Source organism: Sinocyclocheilus grahami, unplaced genomic scaffold (genome assembly GCF_001515645.1).
Source record: "Sinocyclocheilus grahami isolate Dianchi unplaced genomic scaffold, SAMN03320097.WGS_v1.1 scaffold79.1, whole genome shotgun sequence".
Classification (NCBI taxonomy): domain Eukaryota; kingdom Metazoa; phylum Chordata; class Actinopteri; order Cypriniformes; family Cyprinidae; genus Sinocyclocheilus; species Sinocyclocheilus grahami.
Genome location: NW_015505258.1, coordinates 112,489 through 136,389, shown reverse-complemented (window position 1 = coordinate 136,389; position 23,901 = coordinate 112,489).

Sequence of the window (23,901 nt, the reverse complement as noted above, 5' to 3'; positions counted from 1 at the left end):
GGGGGGGTTAGTAAATTGGTGTGTAGATGGACATGCTGCATGGAACTAGCTTTCCATCCATACTTAAGATTTAAAAGCCTCAATTCATCATAATCACGTTCAAATGAGTTGGTTAGGTTTTAATTGCTTAAATTTAAAAGGAAGATTTCATAACTTTCAATAACTATAAAGTAAAAATGCTTCTTTTTCCATGGCAATTCATTACAATCTTGAGCTTCTCCTGTTCTGTCAACCATCAGCCTAACAGCAAATGATTAGATAAATAAAGGCAATAAACAAGAGTATTTTTCACTAATTTTACGTCCTAACACATTTTGGCTGCATCCTTTTGCCTTTGTTAGGTAACAAACAGATTATTTGATAAAAGAATATTGATTATTTACTTAATTTTAAGCAGTGTCTTGTAAATACTTTTAGAATTTTGTCTAAAACGGCTGGAATATCCTATTTGTTTGATTTGGGCAGTGTCTAACATAGACATGTGGTCCGCTGAGACTAATTTGGATTTATCTGTTGGTTGCCATTTCGAAATGCTCCCCACTAATGTTAACGCAAAGTGAACCAATTCAATTCCCCAGCAGGTACGATGGAGACAAATATGGCATTACGGGACCAAGAGGAAACCTCTAATTTGTCGGTCACTGTCTGGTGAACCCCTGCCATTATCAAATATGGCTGGAAGCCTGATCCGACCTTAAAGTGAATCACCTCAGCTTAATTCTGTGGATACATAGACATGAACCCTAGAGTTGCTCTAGAGGTTCCTGTCCTGACCAGAGCAAATGTCCCTGTTATTCAGTTCAATTTGCCAGCATTCACATTTCATTATACTTTGCCTTTACTGTTATGGTCTGACAAGCCAAAGTTGTCTGTCGACTTCACATCTGCTGCATATTGTAGTTTATTGGGTCCTAGAACCATCTATTCAGAAGTGAAGGTGCTGTCAACACAAGCAATCCCACTTGTTTTTACTTGATATTTTAGGGGTGGTTAATAGACCGCTGCACATCAGAATGGGCTGTGTGTCAAATACAGACAGATATCTTGTTTACTACCAATTATCTAGCAAGTTTTTTAGTCATAATTGCTCAATGTACTGTTGTACAATGTACTGACTTTTGTAAACCATGTTTCCATCAGTAAGAGCATATTTACTAAACCAGCTCTAAGACAGTATAATGGATGACAGTAAACCATGCTAGGGTTTTTCTCTTTTTTTCTTGTCTTCTGGATGCAGTTATTGTCAGTACTCTTTGAACTCTGCCCTGTTGGGCAACTGGGGGTAAAGCGTTTGGCAGCTGATCCTGGCTCCCGGGCTGCTCTGCCATCTCTCTCCCTCGTTTCTGGGCCATGGGCTGCCTATTATTAGTGGCTCTTTTAAAGCCGCACTATCTTACCGTCTCTATATCTCTTACTTTGTAATTCTGGTATTCTCTATGCTTATCGGTTTCCAATAGCTTCAGTAAATTTTGTGCTAATTTGTATTTCATTCACGTATGCACATTATGCAAGTATGCACCGACAAAAAGGTATTTCAAGTCTAAATCAGTGTAATTTGAACATTTACCCAGTTAAATACTTGTGTCATCAACAACATGGTCACATTTGAGTAATTTTACTTCTTTGTTAATCATTGCAGTGCTTATTTCCCTCATTATCCTTGAAGGGAATGATAATTCTGTCATCATTTACTCACCCTGTTGTTTCAAACCTGTATGACTTTTTTCTGCTGCTGCAAAAGTCAGTAGTTTTGGACCCCATTGACTTACATTGAATAAAAAAAGCCATTGGCTGAGCTGCAGGTTAAGGTCAGATAGCTAACAAATGTTTTGTGAAAGTTTTGAAACACTCAAAAGATTTACGCACTTCACTTTTAAGGTGACAAACAAGAAAAATGCAGTTTGTACATTTAATCATCAGTCTCGCCAGTCCTATAAATTTGACCCGAACGAGGATTTATGTTGAAAAAACACCACCATAAACTGCCACCTGAAGCCACATTGACCTTAATTCTGTCACATTATGGTACAGTATATTATAAAGGGTGAATGTCTTCTCCCATATATTTGCTCTTGTTCTTTGTCCCTGAGACCATTTTTCCCTTTCCTAAAATTAACAAGAGTTTTTTGTTGAGCATTTCTTCTAGTAGTTTTGATACTAGTGCTGGGCGGTATACCGGTTCATACCGAATACCGGTGTTTATTTTTCTTATGATATTAATTTTTAAAATACCACAATACCGGTGTCGTTTAAATAATGATTGGAACACGTTTGAGGGGGGTCTCTTTTCACTGTTGCACTGTGGTGAGGGAACAGCTGTATGTGTTACTAAGCGTGAAAGTTCCGAAACTGAAGCTGTAGAACTAGTAGAACGTGATGACACAGAAGAACTCGTCCACAATATCCACTGACCGCCACACATTTCCACCGCCCGCTGCCATCAGCTCCCGCGTCTCAAACACACGAGCGCGACTTCAGCGCTAGATTTAGCAACTTTCAGACGCTTTTAGCGGCTTTTTCCCATAGAATATATATACTGACAAACCTAGCGACTTTTTTGGATAAACCTTAGCTATGATTTAGTTGGAAGATGTCACCAGTGCTGCCCCGCGAGCGTGAGGTCTGACTCTCCTGGTGCAGTGTCAGCTCTCTCGGCGTCTGTTCTGTGCAGTAAGTGGCAGAGAAACAGCGCATTCAGCTGGCCGTACCACAGCCGACTCATCAATAAATGAGTACAAAACAGCATTTCCTAGCACCTGTCGCTTACTGACTGTTTGGAATTATAAATATGAGCATAGTTTGTCTATTAATATAATGCAAAATTATTATTATTATTATTTTTTGTTACTCAGATGCAGGCAGTGCGCTGCATGAGACAAAAAAGTAATATAGCCAAAACCACCGCATAGCCTCTCAACATGCATCTACTGTACATGCAATACTCCTGGTTAACATGTATAAATGGTTCGTGTTTCATTACTATTTAGAATGGAATTTTTCTACAATATTCACTCATCATGACAGTAAAATAGGGCATTCTAAGTCAATCTACTGCAGTAGCCTATTTCCTCTCTCAATCAGTAGAAAATGTGGTTTACACCCGGTCATGCATGGAAAAAATAAATACTGTCATATACCGTGAAACCGGTATAATTTTGAAAAATACCGTGATATACATTTTTGGTCATACCGCCCACCACTATTTGATACTTTTACATAAATTACATATAATTTTTACAGGATGTAATTTCAATGATTCATCCAGTAAAATATATTCTCTGACACTTTGAAATGAAACTCACTCTTTATCTGAAATTGAATCAGCCTTAATGTGTGGATTTAAACATTTTCTCTATTCATTGATGATGTAATCCAGATGTTTATAGATTTCCAATCTCCACATTGACCCTTTTCTGTTATGATGGCAATAAATCAGTTTTAACACTGGCAGTTGCATCAGATTTAGTTTTATTTCTGTATAACATGTTCTCCTTGTGCCCTTTTCTGACTGGTTTCTGACTTGAGTGTTAGTGGCTGGTGGCATTTGGCATATTGTTTCTGTTGATGTGGGTCTGTTTGTGGGGTGAAAATCTGTCATTTTCTCAGACTCTGTGAGAGTAGTGCTCTTTTTTCAGTCTTGTGCCTTTGATGTCATCTCCACAGACCACCATCGCCGCACCTGTTTCATCAGCCCTCTGTGTCTCACTGTTCTGGGATCAGCTTCTGGGATCTGGGGTCTTGTCTAAAACCGCCACAAAGACCCATAACTCCTTATGTAAATTGTGCGAATGAAAAGAGACGCCGGGTGTTTGCTGTGTTGCTGTGCGCGTGTTGTTTGTTCACATACAGCCGTAAAAGCAGAGAAGAAATGGTATTGATGGTCAGACTGCCGCAGACAGAAAGGTGAAGAGAGGTCGTTTGTTCTGGCTGCACTGTCAGCTCTCTGAGACTGATTGCTCATTGAATGCTCTCCCACTCTCTCTTTAATCAACTTGTCACCTCCTCGTTTTCATTAACCTCCATTTGTTTAGAATCATCATCATCAATTACATCTCTTATATGTTAGCCGACATGATCATCTGTTCATTTAAATTCTTGCAGGCACATAAGGAAGTTTGCCATTTGTCAGAAGTGACAGGAAGGATTTGGGAATGAAGCTGTAGCGTGAAGTTTGTCACTATTTGTGACTTTCGATGCTTGCTAATAATTTTGAACTAACATTTGTTAATTATAGCTTTCTAAAATATAAAACGATACAAAAGCAAAAACAAAATAAGAAGATGTTTGTTTTAACTTGAAAAGATGAAATAGTTGTTTACAATCAGTACTGTTTAGTATAATATTCTTTTTCTGTTTCATCTAGTTGTCATTGCTTAAAATGTATTTATACATTTTGCAAAGGTTTCAACTTTATGATGTAGATTTTAAATCAAAAAGTGCAAACTTTTATTATGTCTCACTGCTAACTAAATTATGGTTTAAATAAATGCAAGCTCAAAATAACCATTGACTGGTTGAAGTAAAACATATGCATATGAAAGAATAATAAAAAAAAAGAAACATAGGCTTGTTTAAAAGATTAAGCCATGAAGGTCTAAGTACAGTACGAATGGCTCATTAAATCAGTTATGGTCCCTTTGATTGCTCAAACCGATACATTCATTATTTTAACATTATGTAATCTACATTTAAAAGTTTGAACTGATGTTTTATTTTATTTTATTTCTCATATTTTAGTACCAAACAAATGAAGCCAAATTCTAAGTTAGCAGACATAAATACCATTATACTGTATATCCCAAGATACATTATGATTGTAGTCTGTGACCAGAAAATAGTTTTGCTCACTAGCTTATATGACCTTCCCAGTGGCACTTGCAATCACCTGCCTAACCAGACACTAATGTCCTCTTATTTTCCATATCGCTTCACCTTGTGTTGTCTCAGCGGATGTCACAGACATATGAAGCTCTCTGCACTCTCAGCAGAAGGCCGCTGGCTCATTACAACCCATGACGAGGTTTACCGCTTCTGGGTGAGTCAATGTCAGCCCTGTCCATATGACCATCTCATTTGAGACACAACAGCAGATACACCTCTGCAAAATGAATCATACTCTGATGCAAACAATAGCATTTGTGTTTTACAGAGAGTGCAAGAGATGCCAAAATAGCAAGCACAAATTGGTGTAGGCTGACCTTTTTCCATTTCGGAGAGAAAGTAGCTTAAATTGACTGTTTTCAGGTTAATGGTATTCATAGTGTTTACGTAATGTCTGAGTTCAATTTCAGTGTTATAAACTAGTGATTAATTACAGTTAAAAAGTTAGAATGAAAAACTTTACAAAGAATAGCTGATTTGTAATCAAGTATATGATCTATAATGGCAAATTCCATAGAGAAAAATGATTGACATCTGAAATTACTGTTTAATGTCAAGCACTTATTTTTGACATTGATTACTATTTTAGTCAGTATGGCATGTAAATGTCATAAATGTAATGGGCGTATTGACAAAAGGTCATATTGATGTTAGAATTGACAGTGCTAGTTTGTTTAACAGTGGGAGCTGTCACCGTCTGAGATATTACTGGTAATGTTTTTGTCATAATTGATGCTTTAAATGACTTCTGGAGAGAAATACCGAGCACCATAATTCTATTTTTATTGAATGGGCATCTTACCAACACACCACGCTCTTTGCTAATGACACTAGATTGACTATAGGTCCCTAATAGTGTTTGTCATTTGATTTTGTAGGCGCTGTGAAGCCTGCTTGCTGTATATTTCTGTTTTCTCATGTTTTTATATCTTTCACGCTGTGTATCTGGCCTTGCTAACAGTGTCGAACATAAATCAGCCGACTGTAGAGTTACTGTCTTATCTTTCGGTGCCATATCGCACCCTCACGACTAGCTGCATCTCTACACCGCCTGAGGAGTCCATCTCACTCCTCCACTGCCCTGTCTTCTTCTCGCACTGTCGTAACAGCTTTAATTGAAAATTGGTACTGGAACTGCAGTACTAGCACCGTGTTGTGTTTCTTTGCAGCTGGAGGTAGCTATAGACGCTGTTCGGATTGTGCCTTTTTAAAAGTTCATAATTAAACGAGCTAAGGTAATACTGTTGAAGGATTAGCACACATTCATTCCGTGTTTTTTATTTATTTTTTTTTATTTACCCTCATGTTGTTGCAAACTGTTGTATAACTGACTTTCTTCTCTGATTTCTGTGCGATTATGGTACTGGAGCTTTTGAGCTTCAGAAGTACTGTTTGTACGACTGGTGTTTTATATTCCAAGTTTTCTGAAATCTTTATGCAAGAAACAGACTGAAATCTATTTTAGTCATTATTTACTGGTAATCTTTTTCACAGGTTAATGACTAGAGAATGGGTCTGAAACAGTGAGTTGAATTTGAGAAAGCATCTTGGCTGTTAGTGACGGAATCATTGAATCAGTGAGTTGAACTTGAGAATGGATGTTGGCTTTTAGTGACTGGATCATTGAACCAGTGAGTTGAACTTAAGAATGGGATCTTAGCTGTTATTTACTGAATCACGGAATCAGTCAGTGACGGCGCTACACTGGGGCTAGGGGGAGCTATAGCCCCGTCAGAATTTTGAATAGCCCCGGTTTAGCCCCCTGGTTTAGCCCTCATTTGCGCTAAACCACGGCAACAGACGTATCATCCTTCTGTAGGCTATATGCAATCCATTACATAGTCACTAAGGTTGTGATGTGGTGTTCGTTTTAATGTTTTATTTAAGTTTTAAGTATGCACAGTTCTGATTATGCATATAAATATGTATTGTGTTGTAAATGCTGAGCGCATGGGTGCTGTCCTGTGCTGTTTGCACATCTCACACAATAACCTCTGCGTCAGTGAACCGCGTGAGCGCAGTTTCCTGCATTAGGCTACATTTAATCCATTACATAATAATCACTGAGATTGGGATGTGGTGTTCGTTTTAATGTTTTATATAAGTTTTAAGTATGCACAGTACTGATTATGCATATGTATTGTGTTGTTAATGCTGAGCGCATGGGTGCTGTTTGCACATATCTCACACAGTAACCTCCGCGTCATGTGAGCGCAGCTTCTTGCATTATAGGCTACATTTAATCCATTACATAATAATTTGCCTATTCGTTGGCAAAATATAAATTAAAAATCAAACGTAGCGTTAGTTCTGGCAGGTCACGTTAGTCAAGCTCGCATCAGCTGACTCTCAGCTGATCCCCATCAACCTATGGGTTATCGCTGCTCTCCCTGCTCTCATCCATGCTAGGCTGCATGGATGCGCAATAAGTTCTTGCCCAGAACGGAACCATACTGCCAATCCAAACTGAATGCTAATTGTCAATCATCTTTGACGATAGTGGTCCTGACAGAACTACACTTCTGTTGAATATGGTGTGTACCATAGCTGCTTTTATTTTTTTTTAAACGACAATTTCTTTATGAAGTAACTCTGACGTCATCAATATCATTTATTTTCTTAGCACCCCCACATATTGGTCTAGCCCCCCCCCTTAGCACCGGTAGAGAAAAAATTCTGGCGCTGTGCCTGGAATCAGTGGGTTGAACTTAAAAATGAATCTGGGCTGTTGATGACTGAATCATTGTATCAGTGAACTGAACTTGAGAATGGATCTTAGCTGTTATTTACTGAATCAGTGAGGTGAACTTGAGAATGGATCTTAGCTGTTATTTATTGAATCATTGAATCAGTGAGGTGAACTTGAGAATGGATCTTAGCTGTTATTTATTGAATCATTGAATCAGTGAGGTGAACTTGAGAATGGATCTTAGCTGTTATTTACTGAATCATTGAATCAGTGAGTTGAACTTGATAATGAATCTGGGCTGTTGATAACTGAATCACTAAACCTGTTAAACCTGAGTTAAACTTAACAACAAATCTGGGTTCCAAAATTTTCTTAAAGCTAAATAGATTTTAGAAACTATTCATAGCTTTCAGTCACGTGACCGGCTCGAAGACTTGGAGGGCAAAACATCCATAGAACTGCAACACAAGCCTGTCAATTTTCCATCTGTTTCACAGCCACAAATATTTAGATCCCCTTTCAAAAGAATAAAACAAAGGTATGTGAACAAAATGTTTTGGCCATTTGCAATCCATATTAAGCACCCGCGGCAATATTTCAATCATTACACAGTGCGACAAAACATTTTAAAAACACAAGTGCCTTAATATATTTTAAACAGTGATAATAAAATATCAAATTCAGTAATCTCTATATTAATGATGCATGGTTTACATAGGCAAGCAGATGAGGCTGGAATATGAATGCAGTCCGCTTAATGGTTCAGTGTTTTCCTTATAATGGTTTTCTATGGGAAACAATTTTACGTGAAATTTTGCACGTTACGTTTATATTATGGGTTCATCTGCTTGCCTGTACAAAATATACATAATCAATATGGTGTTTACTGAATTTTGCCTTTTAATATCTGCGTTTTACTACATTACTACTTAATGCAAACTGCGTAAAAATAACTGGAGGTCAGTGGAGCAAAGCTTCGTTTTGCCCTCCAGGTGGGCGTTCCTATAATTGTGTGATGTCACGTGAAAACTATCAATTAACAGCAATGCTCTTCTTGATTTAGACTATTTGAGAAAAGCAACCGTGGGCTGTTAAAAGATTGAATCATTGAATCAGTGTGTTGAACTTTCGAATGGATCTGGGCTGTTAATTACTAAACCACTGAATCAGTGATTTAGTTGAACTTGAGAAAGGATCTGTCCAATTTGTGAATGAATCACTCAGACCTGTTGTGTGAACTGCATCAATGAATTAATTGCAAGGATCTGCTTTAAAAGGATTAGTTCAAGACTTTTTGCATAATGGCTTACATTTTTGTTCCTCACACATACTGCAGAGGGTTAAGAATATAGTGCAAAAGATGTGGATTTCCCCAGTCTTAATTTGCTTCTATAATAATTTCAAAATTTTTGTCTTGCATAATGAAGTCATACAGATTTGGAATGACATGAGGGGTGAGTAATTGATGTCAGACCTCAAATTTTTATGTGAACCATCCCTTTAAGGCAGGGAAAATGGTATAGATTAACATGTTGACATTTGGTGAGATGCAGAGAGCTGCGGTGGCATAGCAGCTCTGGATTGACATTCTATGCTCACGGAGTTATTGGATTATGAAAGTGACCTGTCAATGTATGACTGACAGCTTTACGGGAAAATCACCGCCTAGCTTTATGGCTGCAAGACATGCAGTCACATCACGTTGAGTCCAAAACAATTTGAGTAGAGTTGCAGAGCAGGTTGGTTGGCTGGTTAGCATTCAGTTTGAATGAGTTAAACTCTGGTGGCAGGTGCTAGCATGCTTATGAAACTCGTATCTGCTGCAATTGCCTTGCTTCAGCTTTTAGTGATTAACAGACCTTGACAGGGTTCCTTTCAGTTTCTGAGCTTCTCAAGTAAGAAGCAGACTACTGAAAGATTAAGAAAGAGATGTCTTAGATGATTCTTATAGGACCTTGGGAGTGTGTGTGAGATTCAATCTGACATATTTCTCATGTCAAGGCCTGAAGTTACAAGCCCCGATGTCTTAAAGACAGATCTCTGGCTCAAACCATGGGACCATCCTCCTCCATCAGCAGATTTGAAGCTGAACAGCCTTGCATGGGCATTATTAGGACAATGTTCACATTGTCAGCAATCCGAGTCCTCCATAATTAGAAATCTGACCATGTTTAAGCGAACAGATTCGTTTTTTTACTGCTGCACTCTTGGGCATCAGTCAGTGCTGGAAAACTGATTCGATTCCAGTCACTTGTAGCCGGTGGTTAAAGCTGAGTTGGGTGATGTGACTGTCTGTTGTTGTTGTTTTGTTTGCATGTAACCAGATGACGCAGGTTCCTTTATCCTTCCCATGAGGCAGACACATATTGCATTTATTTTGTGCCACAAACACCATTATGTAGCACAGACTGGGGCTAGTTGTCATTAGGGTTGTAACCTAAAACTGTTTCTTGAAAGTCAACACTCAAAGTGTTTATATTTACACAAATTGACTCAAATATTTAACATACCCTGGGAAATATATTCTGGAGTATAAAGTGTGACAACTAGCCACCGGTCTCTCTATGTTGTGTTGTGATTGAATTTGAGCTTCATTGTGGAGTTATTTGGATGTGTTTGCTAGCATACACTGCAGTATAGAAGATCTGTAACTTCTATTACAGAGGCTTACAAGATTATGGCTGAGATATACATGATACACTGAGGATGCAACAGCTCAGATAACCACCAATGAATGCATCTCTCTTGATTAAGCAAATGTGCTTGTCATTCTTTTCCACCCACGTTTTATCTACAGCCTCATTGCAGCAACCGTCTCCCCAGAGTAAACTGAGGTTAAGTGCCATGCTAAAGTGCACAATAACAACGTGGATCTCAGTTACTCCTGCTTATGATCCAACTTGTAATATTTAAGTTATCTAATAAGACCCATAATTACGTCAGTTTCATCATTTTATCTTTATATCTCTATATAGCTTTAAGCCTTTACTTTCATAGAAATGTTTTGTGGTTTTGATTCAGAACTCATTTTTATTTCATTGCAGTTTAATACTTTGTAAATGGAGCTTTATATTTGAAAGAGAATATACAAAAGCACCAACTTTCTACTAATTATTTATTATCTTGCATAATGGTGTTTCACTTCATTTTCTGTTCAATGATTCATTGTGAAGCTGAAAGTCTTTAAGAATCGCAAATTGTCTTCCAGCCATCACAATCCTGTGTGACACTGTATAAAAAGCAAATCCAAAGCTGCAATTTCACACTTAAGTCTGTTTACCCAACAAACACAAGCTGTTGTATTTGTCGGATCAATCTGTGATGGCAGAGACATTGTGTAGCTGGATAAAAAGGGCTTTTTCTTATCACTCCACTTCGGTTGCAGAGGGCCCATTAGACTTTCATAAACATCTGTCCAGACAAGTCCAGCGAGTCCTGACTGATGTTCCATCAGATGTGCTGCTGGAATGCACTACACTCCACAAAATAAAGGTGCTTCACGATGCCATAGAAGAACCTTCTAAATGGTTCCATAAAGAACCTTTAACATCTGAAGAACCTTTCTGTTTCACAAAAGGTTCTTTGTGGTTCTTCAGATTACAAAAAAGTAAGAAAGCGATGGTTCCTTTGACCCCCCCCCCCCCAAAAAAAACAATTAGTATACACTATCATAGAAAATAAATTAATACTTTAATTTAGCAAGTTTTCAAATAAATGCTGTTTTGTAAATAAAAATAATGTTTCGTGTTTTCCCCAAAAATATTAAGCTGCACAACTGTTTTCAACATTGATAATAACAAGAAATGTTTCTCAAGAACCAAATTAGCATATTAAAATGATTTCTTAAGGATCAAGAATGACAAGCTTTGCTATCACAAAAATAAATTATATTTTAAAATATATTCATATGGAAAACACTTCTTTTAAATAGAAATATTTCATAATATTACTGTTTTTATTGTATTTTTTTAATCAAATAAATGCAACCCTTGTGAAACACTTCTTTAAAAAATATAAAATCTTACCAACCCAAAACTTTTAAACAGTATTACATTTATTTCACATAATATTTTCTCTAATTGTTTGAAAATAAATCTATATATAATAGTAAATCTAAAAATAAAATTATTCTAATAAATAAATAAATAAATATAAAAAAAGGATAAATCTAAAAGAAGAAAAATTCTTGAAATAGACCTTGGTGGGAAATCTTTCGATCACTACTCTATACTTACTATATACTTGTACTATATGTATGAATTTGTATTGGCCATGTGGCGACAGCAGCAGGAACAGACAGAAACTGTGCACTTCATTACTGTTACATAAGGAAGGCTTGATATGGCAGATCATCTCTACATTTTCCATGAACTGACACATAATTTGTCCACACACAAACAGAACCATACATAACCTATTTTCCACTTTAATTGGATTCATTTGGCATTTCTAAGAATGTTTTCAATCATTTCGCACCCTTTAACATCATATGCAAATTCTTTCACCTCTCTAATGTACCAGATGTCTCAAGGTTGTTTTGCCAGCATGCTTGCATATGTCCCCAAAGGCCTTTCTCAGAATCTGTCTCTTTGACAATGGAGATTATCATAATGTAATTTGATGCTGCTGTGTAACTGAATGGGCTTTTAATGTTTAGCCTGTTGATAATGAGAGTCTTTTCCTAGAACGAGCTCAGGCTTCGCTAACACATCTCACACAGTGTCTGTGAGACAAAGAGCGTTCACCTCGGATGCAAATTCCACAGAGAAAATTGATGTGTGCACATTCGCCATACTTTTCTCTGTTTTAGTTAGAGTCTCGGGTGAAGGTAAAGAAAAAATATAGAGAAAGAAATATGAGATCGCAGCTTCCCACAGCGTTGACTCATTTCACAGACCGAATGCTACTGGAACCCTCTGCACAGTACAGCAATATTTTCTCTGCTTTATTTGCAAGGAGATCCCAGAAAGTGTGCAAACAGAAACTAGTCCAAGAGCAGCTTTATTAGAATCTGGTTTCATAGTCATTCTGCTGACTGCCAATCTCTACCTGGCCATGAAAGCAAATCTTCTGATTTCCCTTGACTGGCTGTATGCTGCTCAGGTAGCTCCTGGGACTGAATGAAACAATCAGGCCAATCAACACTGTTCAGGATCACGCTGCCATAAATCACACATGTGATGCCGACCTGCCAAATACTGCATTCATCAGTCTAATGGCTGGGTGAGCCTTCCAGATATAGAGTTTGAGAATCACCATATTCATGTGAGGATTCATATGGCGTTCCGGTTCTTGACCTACTTGCATTACTGATGCGAAGGACTTGGCTTGGTCTTCAAGTGGTGCGAGGTCAACATCTCAAACAGATCAGATAAAATGAGTGTGCACTGCTGTTTCCAAACCTAGTGAGCTGTCTATAGAATCATATACATAATTCATATTATGAGGCAGAACTGCATGCACTCGTTATAGCAGTGAGCTTTATAAAAAAATTAATCCAAAATGGTGGATGACCTGTGAAAAATGTTGATTATATATATTTTGCACTGAAAAGCATTAATAAAAATAGGGTGGGCGATATGACCAAAATCTCATATTGCATTGTGAGTCATTTTATTTCACAGTAACGAACAATATCATGATATAGTTATATGTGACCCTGGACCACAAAACCAGTCTTAAGTTGCTTGGGTATATTTTTAGCAATAGCCAAAAAAAACATTGTATGGGTCAAAATTATAGATTTTTCTTTTCAGATTTTCAGATTTCAGATTTTCAAATAGTGTATCTCGGCCAAATATTGTCCTATCCTAACAAACCATAAATCAATGGAAAGCTTATTTATTCAGCTTTCATATGATGTATAAATATCAATTTTAAAAAAATTGACCCTTATGACTGGTTTTGTGGTCCAGGGTCACATATTTGCTTTAAATAAGGTCTTTATGATATAAACATTTTTGATACCATATAGAAATTTCATAGTGTCAATATCACAAAAAAACGAATACTAGCCTAAATTAAAAAGCTCAAGCTCACTGAAGATAAGAAAACAGTCAGTGATTAAATAAGAACAAGAAAATAATTACAAGCAATAGGACAAAAAAAAAACACAGTAGAACAAATAAATAAGAAATAATACATACATTGTATAAAGTAATCAAATGTATAAAAACTGCATATTCTTCACTGTGTAAACTAAATATATTTCTTCTTATTAAAATTACCAAAGTGATTTAGTCAAGAGCAGTGAGAGATTTTCTCTTTTGTTGTTTGAGTAACATGAATGACAGACAGCAGGAATATTAGACAAAATAACTCTGTTCAATACTCCCACACTCTATGACAGCGTGCATATATAGCAAAATGAGTTCTCTTTCGCTGCTGATTGCATTTCAACGGTTTAAAATAACTTGTTTTTAAACCGCAATGCTTAAAAACGCATGCAAACGATACGTTTTCTTGACCACATAGCACAGCAGCGTCACGTGAGCGTGTAACCATGATAGAGACGATAGTCCAAAATCTCTACCAACAAATTTCTACCAGTTAATCGTGTTTACTGGTATATCGCCCATCCCTAAATCAGTGTAATTAAAATTTTATTTTTACTTAGTATGTCTGTATTTTTAGGCCCTGTTTTCATTAGCTTAGCAACATGCTAACAACAGAGGCTCATGAAAAAAACTGCTTAGTTGGTTTAAACTCATATCAGACTGGCCAAACTGGTCTTCATCTGGTTTATACTCAAAGAAATGTCAGTAAAAATAGGGCCCGATGTATTGTGTAAATATGAGAGAATTTTCTGTATTGTTTTTTTCCAAAAGTGTTTTAACTGTATTTTCCACCTTAAGCAGGATTCGCTGGTCCTAGCTGGTTTACGAAGGTCATAGGTTGTTTAAACTGGTCTCTGTCCAAGCTAGTCTTCAGCAGGTTTACACTCTCAGAAATATAGGGTACAACGGGGCTAAAGGCACACCCTAAGAAAAAAAAATTGCTTTTCACTGTACCCAAAGTGTATGATTGCAGAAAAATATATACTTTTGTATTGAACATTTATGGAGCAACAGATTTAGTGTGAAAATAAATCCTACAAGTCATTTATTTTGTTTAAAAATCTTATACATTTATGAGGTGGCAAGGGGAGCCTTTTACCCCATACACGGGGTAAAAGGCTCACCAGCATTGTGTAAAAGGCATACAGTATTGATACAAATACTTTTGCTAAAATAATGTTTTATTTAATAATGTCTAAGTTAATACTTGTTCAAAACAATCACTTTAGCAAAGTTTGAACTATTTTCTGCTTATTTTGATAAATAAAAGAATTAAGTTTTGTTCAATAAATATACTGTCTTTAAAATGTTAATATAAAACATATATTTTAAAATACAGAAACAAAATCGTTTTAAAAAGTAAAAATTCTAAAAGCATTGAAGGAGATCCCATAATAATTGAATATATATTTACAGTAGTAACAACAAATTATATTTTATTACATGATATGATTAATATCATGCTTTTAAATATGATGGTTTCATTCCAAACATGGTGATTATTTCTAAGATGGACACCCGACATAATATATGATATTTACCATCTGAATCTAAGCATGTCATTTCAACAAATGAAAAAGTCAGCCTTCTATTCATTATTATGTTAATTATTGTGCCTTTAGCCCTAACAGCAGGGGCGCTTTTGACCCCAAATACCATACTTTTACATATTCTTTCATTATTTAAAAACTGTTGCTTTAATTATCTTAAACAAAACTGAAAATCATAAAGAAGACCTTTGTCTCAAACTATATTCAATATTAAATTTTAGCGATTCTCATTTGCTACTTAAAAATCATCAAACGTTAGATCAAGTAAGCACAGAATCAACTTTGCATTGCTGCACATGATAGCGTCAAGGATCAGACAAATTTGCATGTGCATCTTGAAAAGCGGATGTTTTGGAAAGTTTTTATTAAACCATCTAGTGGTTTAGAGGAAAATAATATCAAAGGCGCCTTTTACCCGTTGTACCCTAAATAAAAACAGGGCCCAGTGTATCTGTGCTTGTAATTGTTTCAATCTGATTGAAATCGTATTGTTTCTCAGATGTGTTTGACCTGTATTTTATATTAAGCATTACATTGTACTGTGTTTTAAGGTTTGAGAAAATGTCTGTAAACTTAATGGATAATGTCCTGTCAGAAAATTATCAGTACCTTTTCCATTTTTTTCTTACAGTTGGATGTCTATTCAGACAACAGAATAGCCAACTAAGAGCTGCAATGTTTTTATTTTTTATTTTATTTTATTTATTTAGCAGTGAAATTAGTTGGTGGTCAAGCGTGTGGCCCATCAAGAGCATCTGAATTGTTCACTTGCTCGTGAGGCAATTCACTTTTGGAAGAGAACTTAGATATGTGGGTATGCAAATATGCAGGTAAATGCAGTTGACTTAAAGGGATAGTTCACCCAAAAATGAAAATTTGATGTTTATCTGCTTACCCCCAGGGCATCCAAGATGTAGGTGACTTTGTTTCTTCAGTAGAACACAAACAAAGATTTTTTACGAGTTTACGCAAGCGCCGGAAGTGATCTGTCGCGCGTATACGTCACTTATTGTTTACATAGTTCACAGTCATTGTAGGCACGACAGCTAATCAAAAAATGGTACTTACTTGCGCTTATCCGGATTGTTCAAACCGACTTCTGAGCCTGCTCGCCTGAAGTTATGGTTGATTGCTCTTCGGCTGGATATCAACACACTGTGACGAGTCGGCTGCCTCCCCCTAATTATCAGCATCACCCCGTCCCTTAATCGCTGCCCTTCGCCAGGCTCCCGACATGAGTGGGCGCTTGAGAGAGGAGGGGCGCTGAAATAGCCAGGGCTGGTGGTGTGTGATGGGGCACACCTGAACCGAATGGAGCCTCATCGCTGCTGTTTAAATGCCGAGCGCGCCTCTCCTCGGGAGACCAGTCTCTTCCCCGTGCATACACGCTGGTGTCCTCGTGGGGACTCCCATGCCGCCAGAGTGCCGGACCCGCAGTCCGGACGAGAACCGCACCCGTTACACGGCCGTCGGGCCAGGATGCTGGTCCGTCTAGTCCCTTCAAGCGCCGTGGGCAGAGAGGAGGACGAAGCCGCTGATAGAAGCCGCTGCCCCTCGCGCCCCGGACCGGAGAGGGGAGCGTGTGCGGCCGCCGGACTCCGCCCCTTACCTGGACCCTTCCTTCCTTCCTGACCACTGCCTTTCCCTTCACGATCCCCGCAGCACGACACTTGATTCCCTTTTTTCAGGACACTTTGTTTATTTTCTGTTAATAAACTGTTTGTCATTTGCTCCTCCCGCAACAACACACCCATTAACGTAAACTATGCCAGAGCGCGTAAACACCCCACGCACCGGATCATTGTGGCAGACCCTTTCTAGTGAATATTGAGTATATGAACTTTGGTTAATATTTGTTTTTCAGGCCATTGTCTGATTTAAACAGTCAATTGAGTGGAGGGAAAATCGATTACTGTCCGACGATCCACAATTGAGAGCGTCAAATTAGTCCCAGGCTCTGGGATAGTGAAGACAGTCAGCGGAACAATCTATTGCTTGCAGACAAGATGCTTATCTGGGAAACGCATATGTCCTGGCTCACCTTGCTTCGGCTTTGTGTTTCGCAGTTACATGGTAATCTAGGAGCGTCATGACGGTGGGTGTTAGAACACGGAGACTGGGATCTTGAGGAAGGAAAGAATGCTTTTATTCTCATAGAGTGAGCAAGTCCAAGGTCAAGGTGCTCTTGGATGCTATAGTTTCACACATACATCACAGGAAGACGGCAAACACCTGAGGACGAGTGAAGAGGAGTAAGTGAGCAGAAAAGAGAAGTGGCCTTTGAAATAAAGCAGCATTCAATCGCCAGTGTTGCGGGCAATGTTTTTTATGTAATCGGATGGCTTTACTTTAAAATGCTATTCAGTAAACTTAGATTATAATATCAGTTCAAAAATGGTTTTTCTTTTTTAATGAATGTGTTTTTAAAAATAGTACAGTGACTCTGTTTATTTAGTCACTGGCAAATACAACCAAAAGCCAAACTTTAGAAACAAAGTTTTAACATAACTTGTTTCCTGTTAATGCAAGTATAAAACAATACTATAACTTTATTTTGCATTAAAAGTAAATATGTAACATTAGTTACTGTGCTTTTAATGAGTAACACAATAATGTTCTGTAAAATCCCCCCTCCAAAAATGAAACATGGGGAATTATTATTTAATTATATATTATAGATTTTAAAGTAGCACAGTTTTTACTTTAAAAGTAATGTTTCTACACTGTCAGTTGCAATATATTGTATTTATCCTTTAATTTATCCAAAATCTTTTATTTTTATCTCTGCTGTCAAAAACAGCACACAATTAAAATGTTACAGAGGTATGTTTGTTCTGATTCAATTCCCTGTAAATTAATTTTATGTTGTTGTCTCGTCAAGTTAGCAATGTGCATCGCACACTGTCCTAAGCAGCAGAAATAGCTTTGGTGACGACTGTCCTTGCAAGCTAATGCGCGACCCGTTCACCCATCGTGCGTCAATTTGTTTTTGACCTTGTCCCACGCTTGCTCTTGAGGCTTCTGGTTGCATCATAATCAGTTACAGTCTTTTGAATACCTTCATGCATTCGTTAATAAGGTTAGAATATATTTTGTGGCATGGCTGTGTGAGATATTAGATTAGAGCAGCTTAGTTAGTGTATCTGGACCATCCCATGAGAAAACAGTCTTGTCCAATGTCAGAGCCTGGTGCATTTGCTTTCCTGGCTAGATGAAGCACAAGTTTACTTATGTAATGTACCGTTACAAGCAACACACACACACAAAGGCACAGAGTAAATGATAGATACGTGGCTGCTTTATGAGCAAATGCAGCCCTGGGCCCGTAATGAGCCGCAGTATGAGTTTGAATGAGTTGACTGCACAGAGCGACTTTAATGAAACAGTCTAATGACATCAACTCGAGCAGGGAAAGATAAAGATGACATACTGTCCTATAATAATCAAAGTGAACTTCAACACTAATGTCAGGCATGCATTTTCGAGCGTCATTCTGTTGTTGACGCAATTTCAAGGTGGCACCCGGGGTGAAATCATGAAGTATTTTGCACTTGAAGACGGTCTTTGTTTTATCTCAGCAGGGCGCAACTTCTTCTTTCATCATGACATTTGCTTGCATGCAGTGTTGAGGGTAACGCATTACAAGTAACACGAATTACGTAATCAGATTACTTTTTCAAGTAACTAGTAAAGTAACAAGTTACTTTTTAATTTAGAAGGAAATATCTGAGTTACTTTTTCAAATAAGTAACGCCAGTTTCTGTCACATTTCACTACGGTGTGGGAGCGTGGAGTGTACCAGGAGTACATCAACACAGGAGATTTTAATGTCTTTAAGGGAACCAGGAAAAACACACGTAGCAGGAGCGGTTGACACATCCACAGACATTCACAATACCAGATGACAAAACTTAACACAGGGCTCACTATAAATACACAGGACTAAAGGCTGGGATGACGAGACAGACCTGGAACTAATGAAACAAACATAATTAGAACAGGAACAGGAAGAACCAAATAAGGGCATTGAAACACATGGGGAGCAAAACACACACAAAACACGGAACAGAGTCTGACAGTTACTTTGTTTCCCATGTCTTTACTGACAGCTCTCGTGTTACCATCTTGAGAGAAATCGGGAGTAAGTGCAGAGGCGTTGTGCATGCTTTGTGAACATGATGCTTACTGTAGTTCTGGAATAAATATGAACATGTATTTACTCATCTCACCTGCACAAAAACAGATTCAGTATTCCTCAAAATGAATAAAAATAATGCAACTCAGAATATGACGCAAACCTGCAATAATTAAATATGTTAAATAAGACAAATATAATTTATGTATTTAATCCCATTTTATTAACCAATGTCTTTGCTACTGACCTTCGATGATCCAATTCAACAACATATGGGTTTAATTTTTGTTATTGCTGAATAGTGTATTGATGAATAGTCTTCTCCTGCGTCATATTCTTCATACAATTTGTTTGAGCTGCGCCCTCTACTGTTTAGACATGAATTTGCATTTCCTTCAGCCTGAGGCGTATTCATTTCACTTTTGTTGTGAAAGGGCTTTTACAATACTTTTTTATATTAAAAACAAGCAAGCAAGCCCTGCCCAGATTTAAAAAGTATTCTAACTCAAAAGTAACGTAACGCATTACTTTCCATAAAAAGTAACTAAGTAACATAATTAGTTCCTTTTTTAGGGAGTAATGCATTACTTTTAAAAGTAACTTTCTCCAACACTGCTTGTATGGTACAGTAAATAGTTTTTTTTTCTTAACTGCACCTTCTGAATATTTGTCTTCACATATTTGCATTTGTTAATCTTCGGTTTAATGCAACAGACACCATATGAATCATATGAGTCATCATGATAGTTTTTATCAGTTTGAATGATTCATAAAACACACTCACATACCACTTGAGATGAGCAAAATAGTATTTTGAGTAGAATGAAAGCTAGTGGGATTAGTGGTACATGATTCACAATTTCCAAAATTAAACTTTTATGTTGTAATCCTTTCTAATAATATACATCACTCAATGAATATAAAATGTCTTTTCAGGTTTTTCAGTCAAATACATTCTACTTGATATGGAAATGCTTCTACTTATACATCAAATGGTTAACATGCAAATCTGCATGAGTAATTAAACATATGGGAACTGTGACTTTTCTGTGAAGTTTTAGTGAATGTCATTTAAATTTCCTCAATTATCGAAGCAGTCACGCTTGGCAGCGTTGTAGTAACTATACCAACCCTCGCCAATGGAGCTATTTGGAAAGCGACCTAGAGGACGTGTGTGCATTTCTGAGCGGCACTTGTGAAAATGAGCTGTGGACGGAGTCCTCAAGAGTGCCGTGATGATAACCTCGCTCAGCTCTCCTCACGTCCTGAATGAGATCCGTGGAGCCGATGCTGTTGCTTGCTGATGAAGCATAAACCAGCTAAATTATGAGAGACTTAGACCAAATCTATTTACATGAAGACGTGCTTGATGTGGCGAGCAGAAACTGTTTCACAACATTGACAATCTGTTTAATTAACGTAAGGATTGACGTGTAACCATAATGGGATGTTTACAACAGTCGAAAGGCTTCTAATCATCACATGTAATCCATCTGCTGGAGGTTGAAGATGTAAATGTCCACATTTCTGCACCGCCTACACTGGTGCCCTTATGTTGTATTTTATATCACTGTTGCTGCCTTAAACATGCTGCATTGTGACACCTACCTTTCTGTAATTTATACCCATCTGGTGGGCTTTGTCTTTCTGGTGCTTGTCTCAGAAGTTCCCCAGGCTGGAAGGTCAAACTTTAGATAAAGCCGTCAGCCCATCTAAAAGAAAACCGTATCGACACGGCACACAGAAACTCTCACAGTCTCAGAAAATGCGGATATCTTGTGTTGTCGTTATCGTAATTGATTTTTATTAACGCCTGACATCTAATTGGTGACACCAGTGGTTCTCGACTGGTATTGCTACAGGATTCAGATTTTTACATCGGACATCAATAGAGATATACAGTATATGTACTTTTTTTTAGTTAAAAGGTTATCAGTTATTGAATATCCAGCACTGTTTTCATAAATTGCTTTTTACAGGCATTTGTTTTAAGTGGAGTAAAAAAGTGTTAAAGCAAAAGAAGAAGTGACCGTTTAGAGGGCAAGAAAGGTTTGCTTAAATATAATGCCATTATTAATAATAATTCATAATAAATGTTAATCGTATTATTGTTCAAGCGTTTTGGGTCGGTAAAAAAGTCTTCTATACTCACCAACACTTTTAAAAATAAAGGTGCCTCACGATGCCATAGAAGAACCTTTTTGTCTAAATGGTTCCATAAAGAACCTTTTAACATCTGAAGAACCTTTCTGTTTCACAAAAGGTTCCTTGTGGCGAAAGAAGGTTCTTCAGTTTATATAGAGGTAAGAAAAAGATGGTTCTTTGTGGAACAAAAAATGTTTTTTTTATGGCATCGCTGTGAAGAACCTCTTAAGCACCTTTATTTTTAAGAATGAAGGCTGCATTTATATGATCAAAAATATAGTGAAAACAGTAATATTGTGAAATAGTATTATATCATTATTTATATAATATTTAAAATAAATGTTTTCTGTTTTAATACAAGTTAAAAAATTTTTTTTTTCTTATTTTAAAATGTAATTTATTCTAATTTCAAATCTGAATTTTCAGCATCATTACTCCAGTCTTAAGTGTCACATGATCCTTCAGAAATCATTCTAATATGCTGATTTGGTGCTTAAGAAACATTTTCAATTATTATCAATGTTGAAAACACCATATATTTTTTTCTTTTGAATAGAAAGTTCAAAAGAACAGCATTTCTTTCAAATCTTTTGTGACAATATAAATTTATTTACTGTCACTTTTGATCAATTTGATGCTGAATAAAAGTATTAATTAAAAATATTTTATAGGCTATTTATACATAAAAATAATTATCATGAGACATAAGAAAATATTATGAATCATTTTCTTGACTTCAAGTGGTCAACCAACACCAGAACCAAAATTATATGCAAACAAAGAAACCAACATTGAGTTGAATGAAAATGTTGCTTTTGCTAATTTGACTAGATTCTTCCTAAGATTAATTTGCATTTCCAGAATACTGTAGAGTACATCAACGTTTTCTCCTCGCTTTGGTAAGACAATTTTTTATTTTGCAGTCCTAACTTTGTCTGATAATGAAGTTGCACTTTACTATTTGCATTTCGCATAGTTTTGTTTTGTTTTCCTTGCTGTCCTCGACCTGTCGACCTGTCTGGAATAGACTTACCAGTTGTGAACCACTGATCTAGGGAGTGTTACTTTGGGTGCCCTGGCACTGCTGTTTTGCTGTTTTGCCTTTCTCAGGGTTGGAGGTGGCTGATGCTGATGGCCCAGCTGCTGCCTGTGTCTGATTTAACGGCCCGGCTTCAGGAAATGGCTGCTCATGAGTCCAGGCACGTCACAGTCTCCAGACCAGAGGAAGTTCACTGCTATTCACCACTGATGCCTAAATGAGACTCTTCTGTCCTGCAAGGGCTCTGGCACACACACCTCACTCTCTCTCTTTCACAATGTCAGATAACAGCACTTCCTTTTCTGAGACACTTCATTCTTATCATTTCCTGCTCCAGCTCTGTGATGAATCACAGTTTTTTTCTGGTTAGAGGCCCGGCAAGCTAATTCTTCTTCCCTTGCTCCAGACACTTTGGCCCTTCATTTTCTTTCGTTTTTAGCTCGGATACAAGGACATTTATTGTGTGTTTTAAAGTAGATGTGCTCTCTGAGAGTGACACAATTATTGCAGGTCTAAGGTCTATATCATTTATCTTCAGATCTGATTAACCTGTCAGGACAATGATAGTGGAGAATGATGAATTCATCACCTAAACATCCATCCGTCTGTCTGTCTATTGTCCTACAGTACTTATTCCATCTATTCTGTTTATCTTCTGTCATTCTGTCTATCATTCTGTCATTCTATTTATTCCATTGTTCTATTTATTGTTCTATCATTATCACTCAATCTATATCCTTCTATCTATCGTTTTAAAGTGCCCCTATTATGCCTTTTCAAATATTACCTTTCATGCAGTGTGTCATGTAGCTGTATGTGAACATAAACTATCTGCAAAGTTGTGAAGCCGACAGTGCACGATAAATAAAGTTATTGTCTATCGAATAAAAAGAGTCGGCTCGCAATCGCCTAAACGAATCATCAGGAATTTGAATCTTATTCTGTTACGGCTCTACGTCACGAAGTAACACATTTGCGTAATGTGTGCCCACGTTCTACGTCACCAACTTGCCCGCCCACAAACAGTAACATTTCTGTGTGGTTAACTTCATGTCGAGAAGACACTGTATCCTACGCTGTGAGAGTAAATTTGTTTTATCATATCTTATAATTACCACAAACTTGTTAACACTTGTAGCGGATTAGCTCATGGGGAAATATGAATAATTAACCATAACTAATTATGATTAATTATTAATATTTTAGATCCACTGTAGATATTTAGCTGACCACTCAGGGTCAACCGTCTTGTCAATTCTAAGAACGTTAATTTCCTGGTTAAAGGAAATAACTTTCTTACTGTACAATTCTATAAACTTGTAACGTAAATCTGCATGATTATTGACTCCGGTTATGAGTAAACAATGAACACGTCAAGTGTGAAACAAGTAAGGTTTTATTAACTA